This window comes from Poecilia latipinna, unplaced genomic scaffold, assembly GCF_001443285.1.
Source record: "Poecilia latipinna isolate Pla-1442-1.1 unplaced genomic scaffold, P_latipinna-1.0 Scaffold99, whole genome shotgun sequence".
Lineage (NCBI taxonomy): Eukaryota > Metazoa > Chordata > Actinopteri > Cyprinodontiformes > Poeciliidae > Poecilia > Poecilia latipinna.
Window position 1 is genome coordinate 278,086 of NW_015112715.1, and position 23,726 is coordinate 301,811.

Below are 23,726 nucleotides of genomic sequence, written 5' to 3' on the forward strand. Positions count from 1 at the left end.
CTAAAATACTCTGTGCTAAATTATGCTACTGTTAAAAAAAAAAAAAAAAAAAGAGAGAGAAAAAGAAGAGAAGATCGTTACCAGAAGTGCCAAAAAGTGAGAAGGTGCACTGTCAGGCGGCTTTGTTGTAAAAGCTGAATCACACACAGAGCTGTTAAAGTTTGACCAAAAATATCAAACTTTTAAGAGTATCATTAACTTAAAACCCTGCCTGAAACGTTGACTCAAGTAAACTAAACCAACCGTGTTTGTTTCTATCTGTTTTGGAGACTATAAACTCATAATGTTTATAAAAGAAAAAGAAAACTTGGGATTTTAGATTTTCTTATTTTAAATCAAGTTAAGGTTAAGGAGCATTTTTGGCCACAGACTATTCAAATGCGAATAGATATAACACCGGAACCGTACAGGAAATTTACTACAACACACATAATTTTAGTAAAACTTGAGTGCGGCTTGTGGCTCAGTTAACGAAAATATTTACAAAGATTATTAAGACAAGACCAGAACACCAGGCCATGGTGTTGTGGCTGCACAGACATAAGTTTAATGAAAAATGAAGACATTTTCAAGTCTTTCTTTGAAAGTGACCTTTTTTTGAGGCTGAACCCCTCAGCTCATCACTTCAACTGCATGCCATATCTGGATATGACCAGCAGGTGGCAGGGCAGAGCAGAGAGCGGCTGCAGTGCAGTCTGCTGCAGTGACCCCCCCTCTGTACAGAGCCTCCACAGCCAGCATGCGGGCTCTGCGCACAGCATCAGAAAGCTCCTCACGTCTCTGTCTAACAGCTAAAGTTAGGCTTCACTGACCTGATGGAACCCCCCGATGTTATCACAGATGATTCATGGGTGATGTGGAAAGTGGTGGTGGTGGGGGGGCACGGCAGGGGGAGGTGGTGGAAAATGTGTGAGCCTCAAGAAATGTCAAACAAATATATGTGGAGAGGGGTGGTGATATGTAGCCCAGAGAGAGTGTGCTTTGTGGGTTCACAAGGGTGCAGGAGGCTGATGAGCAAGGATTGAACAAAGTCAGGAGTGTTTAGTTTCCGCATATTTGCCTGCTTTGGCATTTTCATTCAACAACCTGTGAAGACAGCCACACCAGGGATGTTGCAAGGAAAACTGTAGAAATCCAGCTCTTTATTTTGCATGAGCCAAACTCCCGCCAGACAGCGTGTACAGAATGAACGCATGTTGTTCCAGGACTGAACAACTTCTTTGTCTCTGGCCGTCTTATGCTAATGTGTCCTGGGAGCGTAGGAGCTGTGGACTCAGTTCTACCAGGCGAGAAAGTTTTGTGTGCGTCTCGGGCTGAGCTGCAAGAAGCCAAGTTAAACTTCTTCCTCAAAGGACGTTGAGGAGAGGTTTCTGTTTTGGTTACAGGAGTCGGGTTTCTCTTGATATAAAACACACCGGGATTTCTGTCCGAGTGCCTGTCGAGGAGGAGAAAGCAGCCTTACCTCAACACTGTGGATGATTAGTCAGGGATGGCCTCGCCTGGAAGAGAGCAGATAAAAATTAGAAGGAGGTAGGGGAAGGTTATTACCTCAGGGAGCAGGGATTGGCTTTTTGTGGGAGAGAGTATCAGTGACTGTAGACAGGGAAGCCGTGTAAGTCGGGGGGTAATGAGGGAATTTGTGAGCAAATTCAGGTCAGGCTGGCTGAAAGCTCTGGTTTGCACACACAGGTGCATCTCTGAAACATGATTTTCTTTCAGTAATTCAATATGAAATGGTAAATTTAGATGCATATTTAGTACACACACTTGATTCTTGTCCTGTGTGAATTTTGATGATCGTAGCTTACAGCTAACAGGAAATCAAAACCAACTTTTCTTTGCATAAGACACACAAAAAAAGGATTTTAATACAAAAACGTTATGGCCCTGTTATGACCTACACAATCCTGTGGGAGAATGCTGACTCGACAACCTCTGCAAGAACAGTAAAGTCATAGCTAAAGGTTGCTGATCATATTAATGGAAAGTTACTTCATAAAAAGTCCATAAAACAGATGGCGGACATTTCTATTCTACACTAAAATCACAACCACAAACCCTTCTTTTATTTCCTCCATTTACGTAGATCCTATGAGATCAGAGGTTGTGTGTCCTTTCTAAACAATCAGCAAAAATCACAGAGCCAAAGGGGCGTGGCTTACAATTCACAGTATTTACCTGAGCAATGTGTGTAAGGTGTGCATAGCGGACCTCATCCAGACTTTGAGCAAATTCAAGATGCAACATCCTTTGCACTGATGCAGTAATTCATGCAAAAGGAGCCCCGACCATCCTGTACAATACTTAGAAAATGGGCCTCAATTTATATGGTAGTTTTCTTATCTTAAGAACCGCTCAAAGCAGTTGACACCACAGTGACATTCACCCAACTGCATTTCACAAACTCAAAGACTCCTAGATTTAATCCATAACTTTTCATTTGCAAGACGCCTACTCACAGTTGCCCTCAACTCTTTATACAGACTTTAGGAAGCGGGTAGAATTTTTTACAAATACAAAAATTCATTTTATTTTTGCTCCCATCAGTTATTAAAATTTTTAGCATAACTGAGTCATCCTAAGTAACATAAGTAAACATTTGGAATACATCCGTCTGTGTGTAATCTATAAGCCAGTTTCAGTTTGTACAGTGAAATACTGAAATTAGTTGGAATAATATCTACTGAAATGCAATCTTATAAACGGAGTACAAGATGCTCCGATGTGTAGAACACATGGGGAACAACTCTATTGATCAGTCATGTAACTGAGAAGATAATGACTAAGTGACATCACGGCTCTACAGGATCATGTAACGCATTATAACTAATATGAAGATTCTCACATTAAATCCCTAAGAGTTCAGTAGTGAAGACAATAAAACCAGCAGGACACAGTGATTTTTCTGACCTTCATCTTTCATTCCTGCTTTAAAAAAAAACAACAACTCGCCAACATGCTGTCAGACTCTCTATTACTTGTGTCTGGGAATAATAATAATAATAATTAAAAAAAAATTCCTCCCTCGACATCGTCTGGCCGGCTCCTGTCCCGGTGTCACTATTTGGCAACTGTGTCCCGGTTCGCTTGTGTCTCGGCTGGCGCTCAAGCCAGAATAATTACCGGCTGCCACGGTGCAGCGTCACCATGGCAACATTGCCTTCTACCCATCACCACTATTTCTGGGGGCACATAGGGAAGAAGAAGAAGAAAAAGAAAAAAAAAAATCAAGAGAGATGTTTTAAAAGTAACTTGTGGATGATTAGGCTGTAGGTGGTGGGTTTTATTTGTTTGATAAAAAAAAAAAACCTCTGAACTCCCTACCAGCAGAGCAGAGGACAAATGGACAGGAAAGGATTCAGGTCCTCTAAAAACTTAAAATATTAATAATAAAAAAAAATGACCACTCCGTGACATTAAACACTTTAAGGAGCAAAAAAACAAACAAACAAAAAAACAGCTACAATCTGTAGTTTTTAGTAAGCCTGAGAAACTCTGAGTGTCTCAAGCTGAGGGTATAATTAAGTCTTTATTGCGGGTTGAAATTGTGACATAAAAACAGAAAACATCTTCTGACACTGAGCAATGACTCATTTTAAGCCACTCCTAATCAACATCCACAGCAGCTTTTATGCGCAAAAGTGACTTTTCAAAGTGGAAATCTTGTAACATAGAAATTGCAAGATTTCACATCGTGAAAGCCATATGTATATGGATTAACTGTTGAATTGTATAATTTTAAAAAGAAAAGTAATGAATTGAAATGTGATTTTATTAGATTACTATTTAGATAACAGTATCCATTATCTACACAAAATAATGATTTTTTTTTTTAAATAGATTTTGTTTACAATGATAAACAAAAATCATGCATACATGCGTAGGTCTGACATGCATGCTACAGCCTTGACCTTTACTGTTGCACACATTGTGTTTGTCTTGGTCGAGCATGCTGGGATGGGTTTGAGAGTGCTGGTAAATCTTACAACTTTATTTGTGCTCAGCAGGTTGCTTAATTTAATAATTTAATGTCATTTTCATTCTATTTACAGATGTTTTTGTATGATTATAAATATGTAGAAAATAAGTTCAAACAAACATTTATACAATATAAATATAAACAAAGTAAATATTGTTTAAACAGTTGCACATAGCTGAATATCTGTACATTAATCAGTGGAACAGTAGCTGTGATGAATCAATAAATGATCAAATCTAAGTTTTTTTTTATATCATTTTTGCTTGGGTTAGTATGAACAGCAAAAAAAAGAAAAAAAGAAACAGAATGACTGCACAACAGTACTGACTAGGACCAGAGGGCGACTTGGATGGTGGGTGAGAATGATGGGGGAAGGGGAGAAGGTGCATTGGGGTGTGCAGCCAAGAAAGGAGGAGGAATGATGATGACGACGACAAAAATATAGAGGGGAATGAACAAGCTGCACAAAAACACCATGATCCACACAGATGTACAGGTGAAGAAAATGCAAACAAAAACAAAACAGAAATGAAAACGGAGAGAAAAATTAAAGCCACCCTGGAAAGCAGAACAAGCACTCGGGCTGATATACAGTAGCCATAGTGACACATACACCCCATCCCTGGGGAGGTTTGATGATTTACTACTCCCTACATTCTGCAGTGCAAAAGCGACCCTGCCCTGACCGAGACACTGTAATCATCTGAATAAACACACAGGCACAAAAAGGCATCCAGAACCAGCAAAGTCTGTTGAATTGGTTCCACAGATTCATTATAATTAAAGAAAAAGAAAACAAAAAATCTTGAGCGCCAAACCTAACAGTCTGGCGTTCATCCAGAAGCACCATCATGCATGTAATTCAGTTCACTCTAATTTGCTAATCATGCCCCCATGTGTCTTAGGTGCGTGTGTTAGGCAGAGGAAGCGTAATAACAGGTGCTTCTCATCAAGGGACATATCAGTGTTGCTGTGGTAACGCTGGCCAGCCTAAGGGTTATTGGTTTAGTATGAGAAATTGATCCATCCTCTCTAAATGGGAATATTGAAACTGCATAATTTATAGAGGCTCCCCCTCATATTTGCAGCTCTCATATTACAAATAAATCTGTTGTATTGATACAAAGTAATAAAGCCCTTTGCTTGTGCAAGATGCAGAAGCAGTGTCTAACAGCAACAGTTATATCGATTGGTGCTTGCCGGTAGGATTCGAATGCAGTCTGCAAGGGTACCCCAAAATAAATGATGTTTTGCATATCTACTTTTAAAACAACCCTGCAAAGTTAACACTGTGTGCACAGATTAGCTGGGAAAAGGCAAAAAGTGTGCAGTTCAAAGACAGGGAGGCTGTTATGATTTAAAAAAAAAAAAACTATTTGGCTGAGGTGGTGGGACACACCGAGAAAAACCAAGCAAAATCAAAGCCGACTAGCTGCTTTAGAGAACCTGTGCTGAACTCGGATAACAAAAATTGTACTGGCTTCAACGATTAAATTAAAATTTATGTCTTCCCCTTGTTCCTGTTTAATAACAAAAAAAAAAATTCAAAAATAATTTTAGAACATCCTCTAAGCCGGTTTGCAAATGAATAACGTCCTGACCCCAACCCTTAAAATCCAAACCAGCTGCAAGATCACGGATCAATGTCCATTTTCCTCCATCGCCAATGACAAAGCTCTTCTCGTCCTCATCGTGCTCTGACCTGTCCTGACCTCGCATGGCTGCTACGGTCCACAGAGGCTCTGTGCATATGTGCAGCGATTGTGTAAACACTTGTGAGCGTCTGTCCAATCTGCCTCCATTTAAAGTCTGACAACCTCATGGGAAAGCCTCATTTCCTGCCTTCCTCTGTTCATTTTTTAAGAGGACAGGACTGACCCTGAAGTCCAGCACCAATTTGTGTTCCGAAACATGACTTAACACAAGCTGCTGTATTTATAGTGAATAAAAGTTTAACTTTAATTGATGCGCTGCTGAATCACCTCATGGATTGCTCACAATTTGCTTTAACTATCGAGAGCCGTAGCTCTTCTTTAGCCAAAAGCTTTTATTAGCTACATGAATCAAATCATACTTAAATATAATTCTCTTTTTTTTTCTCCACTAGAAGAACTTCTCCTCTCACTTGTAGTTTCTACAATTATTTTTGCCAATACCTGGTCAAAACCTTTAAACCGTTATCCTTCAGCTCTGAGAAGTTAAGCATGTACTAAGATTACAGGAATAATCACACTTTCAATCTAAAGTTCAGTTCCGCTTTTATCTTTCCATCTTTAACCACTGTAATAAATACATCCATTGCAGTTACTCTGACATATCTTTTAACTTCACCCTTTTTTTCACACGCTCTTCCGGCTTGAAAAGGGGAAGAGCCTCGTCAGTGTGAAGAACTTCGCCCATTTGTTACTGTCAGCAAACCTCCATAGTAACAGCAGCTGCTGTAAACGCCCTCCGAACATGTCAGGGGGAAATTCAACCGAGGCAATCGCCTGCAAAAATATCCACCCCACTTGAACTTCTTCACTTTTTGCAACGGTCCAGCCACAAAATTTTATGTATTCCATTTGCGATGGACCAGCGCAAAGTATTTCCTAAATGAAGTGGCAGAAGAAGTTGCAAGGATTTTACATTTTTTCTTATATTTGCATTCTGGCCTCTTTACTCGGATGCCCAAGTTGATGTCTAATCTTCAGAGATTACCTGTGTGTCAATTAGACAGTATAAATTCAGCTTAGTTCTTAGTAAACATGAACAAAAAGCATCATGAAGACCAAGGAACACAGTAGAGACATCAAAGAGAAAGTTGTGGAGAGGTTGAAGGCAGAAATAGATCATTAAACCCTTCCCCAAGTTTTGGACATCTCACAGAACCTCATTTAAACCATTAGAGACAACCAAAAGCCCCGTAGTGACTTTGGAGGAGCTGCAGTGTACGATGCAGCTCAGATTTGAGAATTTAACAAAATAACAAACCTAGGTTGCAGGGAGAAAGCCAGACAAGTTCCATTTGCACTTTGCTTGAAGCAATTTAGGAAATAGCAAATGTGTTTAAGAATGAGAAGAGATCAAAATGATACTTTTTAGGCTAAAAGCAAAAGATAACGTGTTTGACCTATAACTAAAACTGCACACCACTCACAATGAGTCCTGATACTGGCAGCATAAACATCTCATTAAAACTGATGACCAAAGTATTAACATGTGTTTAAGTGACCTAGTTCAAGTCCAACACATACCCTCAAAGACCTACAGCTGGAATTGCAGCAAAAGGTGGTTCTACAAAGTATTGACTCTGCAGCCACACTATTACTCAGGATTTTTGTTGTTACTTTTATAAACATTTTACTTTGATTTCACAACAATGCACTACTTTGTGATTTACATAAAATTACAATGAAAAAAAAAACCCACATTGAATCTTGTGGTTGTAATGTGACAACACGAGGAAAAGTTTAAGGGCTGTGAATTAGTAACCGCCGCGTTCTGGTGAGAGACGGCAAACGTTAGCAAAACTGAAACTTAATGAGAGGAGCCAGATTTTGTGCGTCTCCGACACAACAACGCATTGTTTCATTGTCACAAATTGATTAGCTGTGTGATGGCAGAGCCACTCAGCTATTAATAAAATGCTAAAACAAAAGCAATTTGGGCATCGCGACTGTATCCAGCAATTAAACCGAGCAACCAGGCATAACATCCAAATATGTAAATAGAGGCATGAAGCGTGAAAATAAAAGAAAACAATACAGCTATTATTAGGATTTGATGAACTGTCATTCATACTGTAAGTATGACCTCTATTAGCGAGATGGAGAGAAAAATGAACTTTGAGGATTTCAGACTACCTCTAAATTTAACATGAGAGCAGTCTGGTTTTCAAGTGATCCTGCAACGTTGACCTGCCTCTGCTGAAAGCAAAGGAAAATATGAACTGCTCCAGCGTAAGCAGATGCACATCCATGCACGCGACCCTGACGAGAATATAGCCGATTTATTTAGCACTGAAACAACTGCATGCATAACATTTCTCCATCATTGTCACCTTGAGATGCAGATTAGCATTAGAGAGAATCAGTAGCAGATACGACCACCTCATTATTCACTGGCGACGGCCTCTATGAGGCGAATAGCTGCAAAGATAAGGGGATTATCAGGGTGAATGGAATGGGATGAAGGATGTTTTGTGTGTGTGTGTGTGTGTGTGTGTGTGTGTGTGTGTGTGTGTGGCTGCGACTGAGAAATCCATGGAGGTAATTCATTGTAAAAGCTGCTAATGAGATGCAACAGATGCACACAGAGGAATGGGCTCATTCTCGCTCCAGCTAACACAAATGCCTCACTGAGCTGCCGTGTGCACAATAAACACTTACACTGAGGTTGTCAAAAATGTACGTGCAAAAATAAGTCCTTAAAGTGTCTCTGCCACACCCAGAGCTGCTGCTGCAGAAATGGCCAAACGGTGGTTCATTTATCTCCCTCCCATGACACCAACCTTTTGGACAAAGGGCACAAGGCAGCAAGGGGATTAATAGAGGCGTGTGAGAATAGGAGCGACTGAAATGGAAATAGGGTCCATCTTTACAAGGCTCTAATCACAGTGTCTTAATAGATGACCCAGGTGGGCTGAGTAATAAGAGGCTCTGCCACTTTCAAACAGAGTGCAAAACGGATTTACATGTACACTGAATTTCTATCATGCGCCTTCCCCCGTCGTCCTCTCACCTTTTCCACACTCCATCTTTAGAGTTTTCCAGACAGAAAACACTGCATCGTCCGGTAAAGATATGGTAAAATATGGAAGCCCACAGGGCCTCAAAGGGCACGGCTACAATCAGCAGCTGCAGCAGTCGGGGGTCAGTCGGACAGTTGGGGGGCTGGCTGGGAGGAATTTTGAAGTCGAGCGAGGACGGCGACCATAACGGCAAAGAGGGGCGGGGTGGGCGGCTGCTGCAAGACATTCAGATGCAACTTGGAGATTCCAAATCTGCCTCCCATATTCACATGAAAATGCAGACGCAGTTCTTAAAGATTAAGATGAAGATCTGCCTTCGCCTTTTTCACAATTCCATTTGATTTCTTATTTTACGAACCAAAGTTTGCTCCAAAATTTATGGCAGCGAGGAGAGAAAGTTATTCAGAGCAAAGGGGAAACTCAGGTCTGAGAAAAAGGAATTAAAACCAATTTGAAAAAAAAGAGGAAAAATTCTTATTCAAGTATAAAAGAAGCTTAAATAAAGTAACTAGATTTGGAATAAGAGAGTGGCTTCTTATTTAGAAGGCTATATGGGTCACAATTTTATTTTCACAAAAAAATCAAAAAGGGGACAAATTCTCTATGCCTTGCTGACATATCAAGTAAATGATTATTTTTGTTTCCTTTTTTCTTTTAGCATTTTTTTAAGGTTTGTAGACAAGCTCACATGTAGCCATTTGTGGGAAGAAAAAAAAATGAGAGGGCCCTGCAGAGAGAGGAGCTGGGAGGCTCGTTCCGGTGTTTACGGCCTCTATCCAGGATCAGTGTCAGAGTTGCTGGAGGAACAGCAGCAGAGACTCCTAACTCAAAAACAGAAACGCTAAATCACAATCAGATGCACCAGACTGCTACACAAGTTTCTGGATCAAGATTATGTTATTTAGCCGTTTTACAAAAACGCACAACTTGCTGTAGAAGCCAGAGGAAACTGTCTTGTTTTGTTGTATGCCATTTAGTACACAAGGAAAAAAAAAAAACAAGAAGTTGAATTGCTTGACTGATTGTTCAGTAAAACAGAGCAGAAGCCAGAAGCACTTATTCAGACTGAAAGCTGAAACAGCCTCCCACATACAACAGTTACCATATTGTATAATTCATTTTTAATTACTTTGATCCTAGAAGCAGAATTTTCTTATTGAATAGGCTTTGCAAAGATAAAAAAATGCAGTAAAAAAGGAACACTGGTGGTTTTATTTGGTCAGGTTTTATGAGTCTGTTGTTTTGGCACGTGTCCTGTGAATCAACTGATATTGCATTAAACATATATGTCAACATAAAAGGTGTCAAAGGAGGAATCTTTAATAGCAGTAGTCGTAGCTCTGTAACATCAACATGCACCCGTGATGTATAGAAACTTTAAAACTTGACAAATTAACAGATGTTCAGAGTGAAACACTGTCAGGTGGACGGCTCAATTATATCCCCCACAACAATGTGGACTGAAAAACCCAAACTGCAAGAGCTGCAGAAGGACCAGAACCTGTGCGCTTTCAATGCTACCTGCTGTTTTTACAGCGACAGGCTGATAAACGAGACATTAGATCTAATTTACGTTAAGGTTTTTCCCACTAAGCTACAACATAATTATGAATCAAGTGACTAGAATAACATAGAGGGAGATTAATTAAAGTCCTCTCATGCTGTGACTGTAGAACAATGCTCAGTGTTAAACTTGTTCCCTTTACTTTCTACTCCAGTATTGTTTTAAGTTTTGTCAGCCGGATGCATTTTATTTTTTCTAGCTCTGTTGCCGTTGGAGTTTTACAATAAAGAAGAACCTTCAGCTGGACCATTGTAATGAGGTTCCTCTTCCACATGCTATTCTGAAAATCACAAAAAAAACAACTGTATTCCTGAACAACCTGCACTTCTTAGCTTTTGAGTAAGGCAAACAAAGATCAGACATTTTAGGCGCTATTATTAAAGGTACAGCTGGAAGTGGTCGTCTGCAGTAGATCGAATGCAGCCTTTAAAGTCGGGAGTGGTACTAAACCCTAAATAGATTCCTGATACTTGTACTACACCACTTACTCATATACTTATATTGTGGGGCTGTTGTCAGACACAGTTATTTCTGCAATCTTCTGCACCAAAACTGTTGGCCTTCTCTTCGCCAGCACCGCTCTTCAACATGAGCAGGAGAGTCAAAACCACGTACAATAAATTTACAACATTTCAGAATTTCTAGTTGCAGAAAGGCAGCGGCTGCAACAGTCCTTTTCAAATCAGTTAATGGGGGTTGGCTCAGCGTGTCCCCCGGGGAGAACCGACACCAAATGAAGCAGCTGAATGTGCACCAGAGCAGTAAACAGAAAGCCTGCTGGTGGCAGACAATCTGCTGTCAGTCATACACAATTATTTAGGCCTGCGTACACACTCGAGAGTTTCGCTCCAAACGGCACTGGAAAATGGACTCGCATACACAGAGTCACCGGAATAGAGATGGACCAATTAGCAAGTGGCAGACAGAAAGACGGAGGGAGAGAGATGGGGAGAGAGATGAGAATACATTAAATCACTCAGTGTGCAGCAATTCATCAGAGGCACCTTCACACTCTGACACTTTCAAGGAAGCTGAGGAGGCCAGCGGCAAATCCATTCAGTTACAGTGGGAGGATAATTTGGACAGAGTGTGGAGAAAACGGAGTGGCACGCTTGCACCTGAACATTGAAGCACAATTCAACTTTAGCAATAACTTGACTGGGCATGTACAAAATAGCGAGCGTAACCTTTTTCGCTTCTGCGATGAATAGGAGAGCAGTCCGAGGTTTACCTCGCCTCTCGCTCCATGACTGCTGGGCACCACGGATGTGCAGGTGCAGCCAATGACATTTTTATTCACACTCCTCCTTAAAGTGTAGTGCCTGACAGCAGACACTACTTCAGAATATAGCAGGAGTCTCGCCTGCAACAAAGACCTGCAACGCAGCACAAACGTGTAAATGCACAATCGAACTGCTACGACTAACGGTGGAGAGATAACAGCGCTGTGTGAACTCAGGAAACATTGGAATGCAGAGTTACAGCCTGCTTCCACCAAGGTTAACAAAAGATTCAATAAAGCATGAGTTCAGGAACTGCTAAGTTCATTCTTATTAATAAGAAGGAGCACAAAGCGGCTTTTGAAGTTATTCTCATGTTGATGGGTCAATAAAGACTTTGTTTTTGATTACTCTCGGTTAACAACAAAAGAGTTTGAGTTTATATTCACTAGATGAGAGTATTGTACCGACTCCGGAACAGTTAAATGTTTACATGACTGAGGTGCTTGTAAAAATAGATTTACATTAAAAGGGTAAGCTCATTTGGAGAGTTGTATCTCTCTTACTAGATTGATTTTAAAATTTTTATTGTATCTACGCCAGTTAAGAGCATCTTCATTTCATTTTAAAAAAAAAAAAAAAAAAAATGTCTTTGGTGATCTATATTCAGCTGCGACAAAGGCAAAAAAACAGAAGAAATCTGTAAGGGCACAAATACTTCACTGCACCATATTTTAGGAGAAACATTTCCTAGTGAATGAGCTCTGCTGCTAGACAGGTCATATTATGTTTGACTGCTGTAAGATGGAGCAGTAAGAAACTTCCCAAAGTGTGCCTAAAGTCAAACAGCATTATATCACAGCATGTGTGAATCACTTAATGGCCCCGACAACCAAAGGACCATTATGGGAACCCAATACATGCAACACAAATTGCAAAATTGCACCAACTTAACAGAGGACTGAAGCAGTTAGCAATGCTTATGGTTGCTGAGGTTTTCCTCAGCAACAAACCATAATCACTACGAATCATGTTCAACCACCAGAGAGCTTCCCCAGGATCTCTGATTGACTGCTGGTGTGTGTTTTCAAGGCATTGACCCCTGGTGCAGATTGTTGGCATCTCTCAGAAGAATTTGTCTGGCAAAGAAAAGCTGATTTTTTTATGTTTTGTTTTGTCTTTAGAGATGCACAGTAACAGTTTGTTTGTCCATTCTCAGATATAGTACAATAGATGCCCTCTAAAGTGATACTTTGAAGACAAATTCTGTCTGCAGTCAGCTGCAGATTAAAGAAAGCAGATAGAAAGGGCAACCAGTTTACTTTCAGCTGAGAAGGCAAGGCTCATGAGAGCCTTGAGGAGGAATTAACAATATGCACAGGGTCAGAGAGAAGATTGATGGTTTTCTCTTAAGCTGCTTCGGTACAAAAATAAAACATGAAATCCCCCCACTTCTAACAACAATCTTGTTGTATAAGACTTCCTAGAAGTCAACGGGATGCGATAGAAGGAGAGACCAGAAAACCAAACCCATTAGACTCATTTAAGCCTAAATATTGCACAAACGGCATACTCTGACATTAAAGTAGAGTTACTTTACTTTTAAAACATAATTTAGGATGTTTATGTTTATGCGAACGCTCCAAGGGAAGACTTAAAATATCAAACATAAATGCATAAAACAGACTATGGACCTTTTTGGCCACAGGAGCTAAAGGATTGAGACAACAGAGAGCAAGTTTCCCACTGGAGTCAGTGGAATGTAAACAGGCCACCCGCATGCATAGTTTCAAGCTGATTCTTTCGAGGCCGTGAGACGAGAGCCACATCTGGAAAAAGTTGCCCCATGGAGCAATGTAGTTTGTTGGGATTGTCCTCCAAGTTTCCTCCTTCTAGCCACACGCTGTGATCCAAACAGCCCCTTGAGATGCTGCAGGAATGTTGCTGTCTGCTGGGAAAAATGTCAACCTTCAACCTTTTCAATTTTGTAGTAAACATCCTGTGTCTAAAATCCTGCAGATTTATGGGTAAAATGATGCGGATGGATTTTGTCGCAGCTGGGAATATTTAGGCTGTGGATGCTAGAGCCCTCACACAAAGGCGGTGTCATTTACAGGTATCTGTCACAGGAGTTTAATGAAAGAGTTTCAGTTCTGTTTTACAAATCAGAAACTAAAAAACAAAACAAATATGCAAACCACAGGATATCTGATTCAAGGTTTGTTTGACGAGTCCACATTCTGTAGTTCATCGGCCTATGATGATCCTAATGTCAAAAAAATAGACCAAAAGGGCTTATTTTGTATTCCAATCAACAGAATAAAGGTTAAACTCAAAATGTTTTAAAGAACCACTGTTCACTGTGAAACAGAGATGGACAATCTTACGCAGCCCTATGCAAACCATTTGAATGGGCTGGAGTCTTAAGACTTGGTGTTAATGGTCAATCACTAAAGACTCTTTCAGCCAGCCCTTCAGGTTACAGCCAAGAGGAAGCTCCAAAGCTGATGCTGTCAAGTCTTTTTGCAGCACTTAGTTGGTTGGCATATTCTCTCAATGCATTATAAGCCTGATGGGCCACCAGGCTTTACTTATGCCCCCACCAGGCTAAGCATTGCTTATTTATTTAAGTCTTTTTAGAATGTTTGAAATTTTTAAGACTTTATAGTTGTTTTTCAGGTATTAATCTTCCAATCTTTCAATAACACATAATTACCAAGTGATATTTTCAAATTTCCTGTTAACTTTAAACACTCAAAACATGATGAGCCGCTGGATGAATGTCTGCTGAGCGCCCCAACCACCGGGCTTAGCAAGTTTTCTGGGGGAAACCTTACAAATAATGCTTACAAATAATTCATTTTTTTTCTTTCATCTATTGAGTTTTCAAAATAGTCAATTACCAGTAAAAAAAAACAAAAAAAAACAACAGCAATATTCTTTAAGACAACTGAATGTCAACTAGCAACAACGGGTGCTATGCCCAGGGGAAACTCCTTTTCTCCACTTGTATGCTGGCAGCATCTGGACAGAGCTTTACAAGACAGACTTATATTTGATATAAAATATGAGAGCATCATTGATAATCTAGCCGTCACACTTACTCAACAAACTATTGTCTCTTACATTATGCATCGTCTCGGCACAGATGTGTGGCATCGCTGCCTCTCATATTGAGTCAGAGTTTTGCTTGGGTTCAAACACACACAGTTTCAATTCTTGTCGCTAACGTTGACTCCAGCTGACACCAGAACCCAACTGCTGCCCCTGGCACTTTCACGCTTTACCCTATTGTGGTGCTATTAAGCTTATGGCTCACATGACCACCTGCTCTGAAAAATGGCTTTCTGGGTCGTTGCCGGATTATTTCACCACAGCGTGCAGTCTTGGGGGGCCACAAATAGGTCAACACAGCTTCATATCACAGGGTTCTTACAGTGCAACATGCAACAGAGAAAGCACATGCCATTGAGATGAACAAAGAGCCATGCAGCAATTAATTAGCAGGGACATGTCTAGACAAGTGAAAGCAAATAGTGGCTAATTTCCTGTGTTGTGACTTCTATCGGGCTTGTTTTGTGGATTCGCAGGTCCAACCCCCCCACCCCCCACCCTCTTCTGTGACATCGTGTTGGTACCACAGCTATTGTTCTGTTGACCGGGCCACTAATAAAGCAGCTGGTTGCAGCTCTTGTTATTGTGGTAAAACTGGCCACAGCTGCTTTAGCAAAAAAACATCCCGGTATGCGTTTGAAGCCGTTTTCTCTTTGTTAAAAGCTGCAGGGAGAGAGAGCAAGCTCACTTCAGCTTCCAGGTCCTTTTATAGTGTATTCTGTCAGTAGAGCTGGCCAAGAAGATGCCAACACACTAAACAAAAAGAAAGAGGATACAGGAACATGTGCAATAATGTATGATAACCACAAGGCATTAGCCATTTCTCTTTGTAATATGAAACACAAAATATAGTCAAGTCTCTTAAGTCATAAGGCTTTAAGAGTACCTGCCTTATTGATTTCCTTACATTGCTAATTAAAAGACGACAAGTCAGATGGTTAGCGTGATTAAAAACACACTTTGCATGGCTGTAATGACCTTCATATTGTGGTCATAATGGCCCAATAAATAGGCAAGAGTGTATCGAATGTCGAGCTCAGAGGCCTTTCATGTGAAGCTCTTTAAGGTAAGACCAGGATAGAGGTTTGGATTCATTACCAAACTAAAAACATACAGCATAGTCTTCAAAAGGCTTTTTACAGGAAGTGACAGAGTTCCAGTGGAAGGGAAGTAGGTAAAAAAGGAGCTGACCGAAGCACCATGAGCTGCTGAGAGGCCCAGTTTAACCCCTGGAGACAGCTGCCGAGTCTCAATCCCTTTGGGAGACTGAACAAACTGTTATACCGTCTGATATGTTTGTTTTTTAAATACTAGATATGGGTAGTGGCATTTGTGAACAAATACCAAATAAATTCCAATAGAAACGATTTCACCATCGCTTTTTTTTTTTTGTTTGCTTGCTTTTGCTTGCCCATTTACTACCACAAGGTGGCAACAAAGCACCAAGTTGTTTGGAATAAAGCAGAAAACAAAAAAAAAAAAAACACAGTTTGCACTAAAGCGAAGACAAGATTGGCTGCTGTGGAGGAGTTTTCACTTGTGGATCACTCAAGCCTGTTTAAGAATACGCTTCAGTCACATCGCCTCTTAAAGCCTCCTCTGGAAGAGCCGGTCTGTTTTATGCTACATGTTCCGCACAGATGTGAGGTTTGCAGAACTACAGACGGTGTTAAAATCAGATAAGCTGGGTCAGAATTGAGCTCATCTCTATTCTGAAGGGTTATTATAGATTTCCAGGTTGTCTTTAAGGTCTGAATTGTCAATTCAGGTAAAATTTTGAACACATCGAAAGGGGGAAAATGTCCAAATACATTATTGATAGAGCGTGAATGCACACCACCTGAAATATAATAACCACATATTACGTGTAATCAGTCCTTAGCAATTGTAACATCGAGCGCAATTATATTGCAACGGCAATTGCGATTCCATAACATAGAGCATTCATGTATATCTATAGAATGGTACGTTTTGAGCTATGTTGGTTAACATGCATTGTGAAATATGTACATGGCTGTCACATGCATCCCTGTGGTTTGAAGGCTGAACTGAACAATTGGCAGAAAATTCAAGAAACATTTTCTGTTGAAATGCACATCTCAATCATAAACAAACACTCCTTAGAAAGCCCTGGCAAACTTATGATTCACCTCACAGTTTTTCCACATAAATAATTGATCAACATGTCAAGAAGTTGGTCCAAATTATGATTCATTAATGAGCTCCACAGCCTGATCCTGTCCTCAAGTACTTGGGGGGGGGTTTTCTGAGCAGAGATTTGATTGATTTTAGAGCTAGGAGAAGCAGACAAGTTGCTGTGACATGAGATAAACCAAAGTGTGGGTTCGTGACGGACTCAATTCAGAACCAAAACAGAAATGGGAGTCAGTAGGTCTGTGGACTGAGAAGAGAAACTGCTGACAGTGTAACCAAAAAATGTCTTAAATGGTCATGTCTTCACATGTCATGTTAGATTTTAAACAGTAAGACAGTGGAAAAATTGATTTGATGATGTGTTCTTTTCCATTTCCTACTTCCTACTGAAAGAGTTGCTGTTACATACTCCACCCACAGTCCTTTCTAATAATTGATAACTTTTTTTGTTTATTTTCAAATAATTGGCTCCCAGAAGACAGGTTGCTTTTCCTGCTTTTAATATAAATATTCAGGCAAGAAAACAAAAGTGGAAAAAAAAAAATTAAGCAATTACTCCAATACTATTTGACCAAGTTTAAAAACAATTATTCTTTTTATTTAAAAAAAAATCTTGCTTGTGCATCATGTATTAAAGCTAAAACATGGCTATTTATTTCAAATAAATATTTATAAGCACCTGTTTAGACTGTAGATACAAGGTTTGACTGAAGATAAATTATTTTATTTAGTTAAAAGGAATGCTTTCTGCTTAGTTAAAGAGGAAGTTCATGCAAGACCACAAGAGCCTTTAGGTTTCCTGACGCTCTTTAGTCCGCGAGTAAATATGAGTGTGTAGCATGACAAGCAACCAGGGATTGAGAAAAGCCTACTCCTATCCCTGCCGATGACAAACCTCGCCGGGTCTTGTTATCACTTGGCAGACTGTCTTGCGCCCAAAGCAGCGTGTCCCAATAACAGGCCATAAAAGTGACAATGCGTATCGACAGCCTAAGAGGCTGCTGGGACGCATTCAAAGATAGAAGACAACCTTGACGTGTGCAGAAAGAATGTATTAGGGATGACGCAGCAACAAAGAGAACACACGCACACAAGAGCACGCGTTTTCCCAGACGCATTACACATCGATTATCCCTGACGAGTCACAGAGTGTCTGGGGAGTGTTTGTTTATGTGCATGTGTGGGTGTGGCAAGCTAATATTTCTGCAGTCGTGTGCAAGTATCACCAACACTAAAAAAAAATAAAAGAGAGGTGTAGATGTTCTAGCTAGAAGACACTTTTTATGCATTAACAGAGACCGAGATTAAACTGCAATAAGAGAAATGAAATGTGCAATAAACTTTTTTTTTTGCTATATTATGTCGCCATTTATAATACAAAAAGTCAGTTTATTGCTTCAAATTGATAGTAGGCAAAGTAGGCATGAGAAGTTAAAACCCTTAAAAGTTGAGAAAGTTTGAGAGAAGTTATTTTGGAGGAATGCATGTTAGCAAAAACAAGATATTTTACGGTTTTAAACAATTACAACTTACAAACTGCTCAAATTTTCCTTCGTGCTTGTCCTATGATTTCTTTGCAATCCTTTTTTTTTTTTTAAATAAATAAATAAATAATCAAGGCAGAGTGACAAGTTTTTCTGAGCAGTTGTACGAAGCTTAGACTAATAGTGTGTTGCCCTGCCTTGCCACACTTGTTGTTGACTGCCAATCAGCTGGCTGAAGGGCAGGTGTTATTCTTTCCTCTCGCTTACAGGAAAAACAAAATGGTATTCTGAAACATTTCCGGTGGACGTAAAGACAGAGAGACATGTAGCTGAAACGGAAAGTAACTAAACGTATTTTTAAACCATCACTCGTCACTTCTGCATCAGACATGCGTCCACCGAATCACATTACTTAACTAAGCAATGTCCATGTTGCGGGACTTAATCCTGTGCGATTAAAAATCAACATGTAGAATGGAAGTGGTCTAAAACGTAAAATCAATATGTGACAAACGGACAAACATGCATCTGTCTACTAATATTTTTGATTTCAAACCTTGATTTGATATGTCAGGTAAAAATCAACATCATTCCGTCAATCTGTTTAATATAAACTGATTTTAAAAGCCTCTAGCTTGTATGAATAAGATGATCTGTGGAAGGGAAAACACAAAGCAAATTCCATTTTCTTATGCAGAGGAGAAACTCTCCTGAGGAAAAAAATCACTTTTGCAGCATCAGTGCACACAGTTACTATAGCAACATGAACATGTTGGTTTTTAAAACTCCACAGCAACTGCAGATCAAACAATTCCTCTTTGCAATGGTAAAATTTAATTAGTAAAAAAAAACTGAATTACCATTAACACTACATTTAGCTATTGTGCTTCTAAAAGCTACAAGTATGTTGTTCACATAAACAATTTAACCAGCATTCATCTTTAGCCCCAGCCTTTTTCTATTCACTGTTAACATTTGTCAGCAACTATTGTGACTGAACTCATTCAACCATCAGTGAATGCCACAATAGCAAGTCAGTAAAGGCAGCAGCAGACAAATGAATAGTTTCACTGACAAATGACATGCCCACTCACAAACTACAGGGTAGGTTATGTGTTGTTTGTCCTCCTGCTCATTTGTTGCAATTCTCCCACAATCCTTTATGTGGCAAAATGACACAGCTGCCAGACATATCCACTCTGCTGGCGCCTCTGACCTCCACTCCTTTCCTCTCTCGCTCACTCACAAACAAGTTCTCCCTCCAATGAACTGACTTCACAACCACAACATGTCTTCAAACATCCAAGCTAAGAAGAAATCTCATCTCTGGAGAGCTGACATCTCTTTGTTTTTTTATTTTGACAGCAAGTATGGGACACACCCTGTTTACCAAGTTGGATTCATAACTTTGAAATCATTTGGTGACTCAGGGGCTTCTGGAGAAAACATCTGGTTGAAATTTTTTCCAAATTGCAACCTTGGAGTGCGACCCACCACAGAAATCTGTACAAGTGGAATAGAATCGAAACCTTTTAACAACAACAGGTTAACAACATGAGCCGAGTTGGCTTTTTGATATTGCTGAACATCCCAAAGCAACCAGATCAGACAAGGCTTCTCTCGGTTCACTTATTAAGATAAGAATCCAGCCTCACGTTGGCAGAGAGCTTCTCATACAAAGCAGCAGGCTGCGTATTTCCAATGGTGTGCAGGGCTGTCTGGCATCTGGCCATACTGGGATCTGCCTCCTTGCAAATCCTTGTTGATTTAATTTGTGCACGCTCGACCGGCAATGTCAACTTCGCGAAACGCAGCCCTGAAAGCTGGGCTAAATTAGATGAGCGTGCTTAATGCTCGCTTTTCTGCCTCCGCTGGATGCCAGATGACAGCACATGAACAAGTGCTAAAAAAGCCCAGAGAGAGCCAGCAACGCCAACATCACAGCAAATAGGATTTGAAATTTCTGGAACGGTGTCCGTATTGAAGGGAAATACAGAAAAGCTCAGCTGCACAAATTACCCGGCAGATGCTGTGTTACTAATGTTCATATCTGTGCAGAAGAATCCATTTCTTGTCGTTCCAACCAGCAGACACAAAGAACTCTGGTAGGTGTGTCGTCTGACTGAGGCTGAGGGCGGTCATTATGGTATTATGTCTTTAAGCAGGGTCTATCTAAGAAGCAATCCAGGGTCATTAGCGGTGTAGCTTTCAGGGTTCAGCGTGCTTAATGACTAGACCTGTCCATCCTGTCTGAGTGATTAGTTATTGACGAGGTTGAGCCCGACTGATGCGGGAGAATGTGCGTAAGCTTTCTCAATATTTAGTGAATGAAAAGTGGATTTGGTTACAGAGACAAAAACAAAGAGACTTTTTACAATGTCTAGATCCACCTGCTGTGTATACACGGTAAGGTTAGGGGCAACTCTGTTATTAACTAGCTATTACCTGGTCCTTCACATATTCTGAACTGGACCACAATGGTCGACCATTATCTGAAGATGCTTTCTCTGTGCCACTGAGGGAGTTTCTTGTTAGTACTGCTTATATTCTACATGAGCTAAAAAAAATCTCCTGTAATCTCCGTATCTCTATTCTGAGGAGTCACGGTTGAAAAACCTGAGTGCTTTTCTACAAAATTAAACATCCAGGTCTGGCTAGAGACTCCAAAAACCTCGCTGGGGAATGTGGTTTGGTTTTTACTGAAAACAGACTTTAAGGCACAACTCTAAAAGACAAGACAGAGACAGGAGTTGGATTAGAGCGAACTGTTCAGGGCTGGTGTGAATGCACTCATAGTATTACCTTTAAAAATAATCCGAGTGTTAGGATGTGAAAGAAGAATGTGACAAATGTTGCAAAGTCTTTTGTGCGTTAGTGCCGCAGTAGCCTCAGCCTTTTTTATCACAGAAAAGATATTCACTGCAGGGGAAAAACAGGCCTCATCTGCGTGTTTCCTGCTGCTACTGAATGCATGAAAATTAAATCAGAGCAACGACACAGAAGCAGAGCACACAGACGGGCATTAAAGGGAAAACTCTATAAGCACAGATCTGTAACAAGCTGACAATGGCAGCCTGTATGGTCAAGGTTAACCATTATATGCTTTCAGTACTAGTTAGTGCAGGTAAAATATCCAGATTAGAGGAATAATGAACAGTGAAAAGGCATAACTATTCTCATAACAAACATTTCAACTTAGATTTGAGCAAAAGGGCATCAGTGTTTGTTCCTCAACAGCAAATTTCTTCCACACAAAAACCTGTAACGTCTCCAAAATATCCGATTCTAGTATCTTAAACAATTCAGGAGGTAATACATGGATGATATTTGCTCCTTAAGTTTGTAACTCGTGAAACTCTCATCATTTCAGCAATAAATCCCTTCTTATTTGCATGTAAGAGCACTTATAGACGAGTCAGCCAGCAATCAGTTTGAAAAGACTTTGCCAAACTCATTGTACCTTCTTTATTCTGATAAGGATGCAATTTTCTTGAGCGTATAAATCTACCACATGGTTTTGAGGTCATATCAAGTCAAAGACAGACAAGTTTGCAGGTTTGCATTTACCTTTTTGTGTTGCCAGAAGTCGGGTTTAGAAGGACAGGACACCCACTGGGAATCGCACTCTGATGGAGACGAAAGTTCGTCCAGTTTTTAATTGAATACCATCAAACGACTGTGGATGATATGTCAGGTTGGTCCACACTGATGGTCTGGGAAAATATAAGAAAAGAGATTTACATTATAAGAGAAAAGCTGAGCGAATGAGAAAAAAAACAGATCTATAATTTCTCACACTTATTTACCGACAGCGTCTAAAGCTTGGAGGGATTTTTTTCAGTACATTTCTTTCTAAACACTGCATAAAATAATCATTTTGTGATCAGAAAAAAAAACCAAGCTGTAATGAAAGCATTAGTTTGCAAGATTCACCACAGAGTGTTGGGAATTTCAAAAAGGGCTGTTATGTCTGGCAGAGCAGCATGAAGTAGGTCTTTTCCCATCTTGGATTTCCTGCATCCTGTCACTTCCCAGTCTGTCTGAGAGTTGTCGTTGGCTCACATCCTCAGCTCCATTTTTCCCAGTTTGAAATTCCTCTAAATCCACAAACTCTCTCACATAAGTTCCCGCATTAGTCACAAAAAAAAAAAAAAAAAAAAACTCTATCCAAACTAGAATTGTTAACCAATTCCAGCTGCTGTGCCTTTCTGTCCTCAGGCATCCGACTGTTTGCTTTATACTCATTATATAGGAGACATTTATAATGATATGGGTCATCTCTGGAAGCAAACAGTTCAGAAATACTTTCACCATCCTCTTTGTACTTTGATTTCCTTCCTCTCAATTCAGACTTTTCTTCTCCGGTCCTTTTGCCCTCACTTAAGATGTTTGGTTTTCATAAGGAGTCTAGGGCTCAGTCTTGAAAGATTATTTAGGCCCGAGCAGCTAAGCGCTGCGAGAGCCTATTGAAACCTTGCTGTTTATTATTTTTCCCGTGCCAAANAAGCTAGTGCGAGATAGATTGTGTTGTTAGTTAGTGATAATCTTGGCGCTGTGACTGTGTGATGAAGTGTCTTTTCCCCTCCCCTTAGAGTTACAGCGCTCTCTGTGATTAGGGATCCTAAAGACAATAAAAAGAGAGGGGCAGGCAAATGTGCTTCAGAGCAGCAGGAGATTTGTAACTGAAAGCACATCTCTGTCTGTTCTCCTCGCGAGTATTCAGAATCTAACTTTCTCTTGTCTTTTCTGCGTTATGTGCTGTGTTTAATAGGTGTCAACTCTGACATAATTTGGTCCTTCGAGCCGGAGCTCAACATACCGGAAGGATTCCAGCGGGTAAGGTAGATGCCAGTAGAGACCGTGCACGGCAAGCTTCCTAGTGGAAGCTTTTCAGAACCTGTTCAAGGGCTGGCACTCTGCCTGCCTGCTGGGATCTGAAGGTTGACGAGACTCCAAGGAAAGGCAACAGGGGTGAGTGATTCTTGGTTAAAAGTGGCGAGTGACTGGGGGTCATTGCGCGTATATAAAACCCTGGAAATTCTAGACTCTAACAGGTAACTAAATTAATGCACAAAATCCGCGTAGGATAGCGAAAGTCCTAGCGCAAAGTCTTCATGTAACAGGCGGACGGAGCCTGGTGCTGTGCAAGGTTGGAGACCTTGTCCTGTTAGGTTGCGGGGCCTGGCTAATACCCGTGGTAACGGACGGCGGAGTCCGGCGACGACAGGCGCTTAATTTCCGTGACAAAAAGTGTGAAAGTGAGAGTGATTGGAGGTTTAAATACCACTCGGTATTTTACCTCATATAACGCAGTAGGGTTGTAAGCAGCAGACCTCTTGTGGATGCAATAGGCAAGATTCTCCCACTCGAAAGAGTTGAAGTGGAGAATACCACAACAAGGTATTTTTAATTGCTGGCCTACTGAAAGCAACTCCAGTTCATAGGACTCCCTAGGAGTCAACGAACCTGGACCAAATTT

At 40.4% G+C, this 23,726-nt stretch overlaps 1 protein-coding gene across 1 annotated transcript in view; it reads right to left on the minus strand.

The window, feature by feature from the left end:
* pag1 (phosphoprotein membrane anchor with glycosphingolipid microdomains 1) overlaps positions 1-21,966 on the minus strand; it is a 36,572-nt gene extending 14,606 nt beyond the window's left edge. Inside the window, exons 1-2 of the mRNA XM_015026720.1 lie at positions 21,815-21,966; positions 1,463-1,499 (exon numbers count right to left, since the gene is read on the minus strand). The gene's annotated coding sequence lies outside the window, so the exon portion shown is untranslated. The remainder of the gene's footprint in view (positions 1-1,462; positions 1,500-21,814) is intronic.
* Between the last annotated feature and the right edge of the window lie 1,760 nt (positions 21,967-23,726).